Below are 3,972 nucleotides of genomic sequence, written 5' to 3' on the forward strand. Positions count from 1 at the left end.
CTTACGGATTTTATCACTCAAACATTGTGCCTTTGATCACCTTCCCTGCCCCCATCCCCGAATCTGGCAACCACCAGTCTTTTCTCAGTATCTATGTATTCAGCATATTTTTCCATGTGGAACGTCTATGAACATCTGGTATTTGTCTTTCTGTGTCTGAGTTCCTTCGCATAATGCTCCCAAGGTCTCTGTTTCTATGTCTGGTTACTGTGATTAATGCAGTAGTGAACATGGAGTGCATCTATCTTCTTGAGGTAGTGTTTTTGTGTTCTCTAGATAAATACTCAGTAGAGCAATTCCTGGGTCATGTGGTAGTTGTATTCATTTTTTTCAGGAACCTCTATACTGTTTGTCACAGTGGTTGTACCAATGTACATTCCCACCAAGAGTGCACAGGGTCCCCTTGTCTACACACCTTTGACCACACCTGGTGTCTCTCTCTGGGACGACTGCCATCCCAACAGTTGTGAGGTGTTAGCGGATTACAGGTTTGACTTATGTTTCCCTGACGATGATTAGTGATGTTGAACAACGTTTACTGTGTCTGTTGGTCACCTGGGTGGTATCTTTGGAAAGTATCTGTTCACATATTCTCCCCATTTTTTATAAAGGTTTTTGTTTGTTTGTTTTGATTTGTATGAGTGTTTTGTGTATTTTAGATATTAGCCTCTTCTCACACATATGATTTGCAGATATTTTTTCTCATTGGGTAGACCACCTTTTAAGTTTTTTATTATTATTATTATTATTTTTTTGCTGTGCAGAAGATTTCACTTTGAAGTCGTTCTACTTGTTTACTTTTGCATTTGTTGCTTTTGATTTTAGTGTCTGATCTAAAATACTCTTTGCCAAAACCATGTCCAGAAACGTACTACCTGTGCTTTCTTCTCAGAGGTTTATGGATTCAGGTCTTATGTTCAAGTCATTCATCCATTTAAATTTTTGTGTAAGAAAGTGATGCAGGTCCATTCTTCTGCATGTAGTGTGTGGTTTTCCATTGCTGTTCACTGAAGAGACAGTCCTTTCCGCACTGCTTATTTTCTGCTGCTGTGTCGTCAGTTAAGACCATAGCTTGTGTGGGTTAGTTTCTCAGCTTTCTTCTGCTTCTGCTTCTGCTTCTCCTTCTCCCTCTTCTTCCTCCTTGCTCCGTTTTTGTCTTAGCGTTTTCCATTGAGAAAATATTTTTCCCATAAGAATGTACGCAGTGTGGACTTCATTGATTACATGTCATACTATTTGTTAGGACATGTCTCTGACGTGTGTCTTTGTAAATGACTAGCTGGATCTAAGGGTCCCAACAGGTTAAATATTTGTGCAGAACTACTCAAGTCATGTTATATCCTTCCATCAGATACGGATTGTGTCTGATTGTCGTCTTTTGTGATGCTATCAGTTGTGATGATGGATATCTATATTTCCTTCCCATGATAGGTTTATTAAAGTGATTTTAAGTGATTTTCTTAAAAATGTGCATTCTAAATCATCTTTATTTTAAAATATATATTCATATAAAACATGTTTAAAGAGAAGCATTTATTGGAATCAGCTGTTGAAACAGCTGATTAATTAATATTAATAAAAATTAATTCTCATTCAGAGTTAATAATATCAGAGCTAAGTTTAAATAAACCTTTAATGTACTGACTCTAATGAGTAAACTTTGCCAAAAGTGCTATGACTATTATTTTCTGAGCTTTCTATTCTACTCCATTGACCTGTGTGTCTGTTTCTAGGCCAGCACCATACAATTATATTTTTCCAAAAAAATAAACTACAGAGATGTTTTTATTTAAAAAATGCAATAGCATATTATCATGTACCGACAGGAGTTTCATTAACAAAACAATAGGAGAGCATAGCTGTTGCAAAAATTAAAGACAGATTTTCATGGCAGGAAGTTAGTGCCAAGTCAGTGACTCCTGAATTCAGCAGAGTATGGCCGGCATCTCAGGGATGCTACCTTTCCTTTCATTAAAGACACGTTTCTTGGGCAGTTTAACGTTCCCCCCGCCTTAGAATTTAATGCTGTCAAAGCTATGATTAATATTTTACTCAGAATTTTTAAGAGAAAATATTCACAAAATTAACAATACATATCTTCAAGTAATTAGGACCACTCAGAGGCACCTGAAATGAATTCCATGTATGGATTCGTTGTTTTTTTTTCCTATTCTTTGAATTAAATTCAGTGAAAGTTTTAAGGGGGGAAAAGTCAGTTATCTATTCATTCCCTCATGTTTTAATTAAACAATTTTAGCGATTACGTAGAAAAACACATATTACATGTTGCTGTAAAGCACTTTTCTGGAACTGGTCACTGATTTAAGACATCGGAAGATCATGATAGACCACCTATCTTCCTGTCACGTGATGGTAAATCGGCCTCAATGTTCAAAACCAGAGTACTGGCACCTATTCGGAACAGTTCTGGCGTCAGCCATTTATCTCCCAGCTCTTCCTTCACAAGAGAGAGACAAGCAAGGGAATCCTTGGAACTGCAGATGACTCCTGCCGGTTTAAAGCCTACCTTGTTTCCAGTTTTCCAGAAGAAATCTCTAATGGTCCATAGCATTACTATAGCTACTGGGAAAGTGGCATTTACCGTTTCTTTTCCAGTAGAGGTCTTAATAAAGTCTGATCCTGCCATCATTGTGATCATACTGGCTTTATATACATGAGTAAGAGATCCAAATTTTCCTGTTGCTAAGATGGTTTTGAGATGAGCCTCCCCACAAGCCTTCGAAACTGACGAATCTCATCACACATGGCTTCCCGCTGGCGGGGCAGCACCAAGGTCCTATTAATCACCACATCGATTTCCGTAACTCCATTTTCCACAGCCAATCTGATCTCTTCCAATCGTGTTTTTAAATGAGTCTGTCCAGGGCGCCTGGGTGGCTCAGCTGGTTGGGCGACTGCCTTCATCTCAGGTCATGATCCTGGAGTCCTGATATCGAGTCCCACATCGGGCTCCCTGCTCAGCAGGGGGTCTGCTTCTCGCTCTGACCCTCTTCCCTCTCGTGCTATCTCTCATTCTCTGTCTCAAATAAATAAATAAATAAATAAATAAATAAATGAGTCTGTCCAGCTGGAAAGCCAGTGGACTCGGAAGCCACTGGGATGGTACAGCCCGGGGCCTTCAGTGATTTACCCGCATCACACACCCGCGTGGGGTAGACATAAACAGCAGTGGTCATAAGGCCTTTATCACACATATTGAAACTTTTTAAGAGAGCTTCCCGGATTGGATACTTGGCTTTATAACAGAGACTTTGAACGTTGGAAGATGTGTCATCGTCTGAAAGTGTAGTAAGACCTATAGGTAATGGCTTTCAGGAGCTAAGCAGCTTGCCACTCCTTTTTCACGGTTCTGTAAGCCTGGATTTGTTCTGCATGTCTCAGAACTGTGGGTTGATTGATTTCTTACTTTTATTCCTAGATTTTTTTTTCTTGATGCAATTGTAAATGGCATTGTTTTCTTATTTTCTCTTTGTGGAAGTTTGTCATCACTATACAGAAATGCAACAAGTTGGGACACCTGGGGGCTTAGTCAGTTTAAGCGTCTGTCTTTGGCTCAGGTCACAATCCCAGGGTCCTGGCATCGAGACCCTCTTTGGGCTCCCTCCTCAGTGGGGTGTCGGCTTCTCCGTCCCCTTCTGCTGCTCACCCTGCTTGTGCTGTTTCTCTCTCTCTGTCAAATAAATAAATAAATAAAATCTTAGAAAAAAAAAAAGAAATGCAGCAGGCCTCTGTATATTGCCTTTGTATCCTGCAGCTTTAATGAATTTATTTATTGTAAGAGTTTCTGGTGGAATCTTTAGGGATTTCTATATATAGTATGTTATTTGCAAATAGTGACAGTTTTCCTATTTGGATTTCATCTTTTCTTAACTTTTCTTTTCTTTCTTTCATTCTTTCACTTTCCTTCTTTCTTTCTTTCTTTCTTTCTTTCTTTCTTTCTTTCTTTCTTTC

The 3,972-nt window shown here is 39.0% G+C and overlaps 1 pseudogene; it reads right to left on the reverse strand.

Annotated features, from left to right (window-relative positions):
* Positions 1-2,322: 2,322 nt before the first annotated feature.
* LOC112819212 (deoxyribose-phosphate aldolase pseudogene) lies at positions 2,323-3,422 on the reverse strand (annotated as a pseudogene).
* Positions 3,423-3,972: the final 550 nt, after the last annotated feature.

The sequence above is a fragment of the Callorhinus ursinus genome, unplaced genomic scaffold, assembly GCF_003265705.2.
Source record: "Callorhinus ursinus isolate GAN/ISIS: 27379988/994484 unplaced genomic scaffold, GSC_fseal_2.0 scaffold4602, whole genome shotgun sequence".
In the NCBI taxonomy this organism is placed as follows: Eukaryota; Metazoa; Chordata; class Mammalia; order Carnivora; family Otariidae; genus Callorhinus; species Callorhinus ursinus.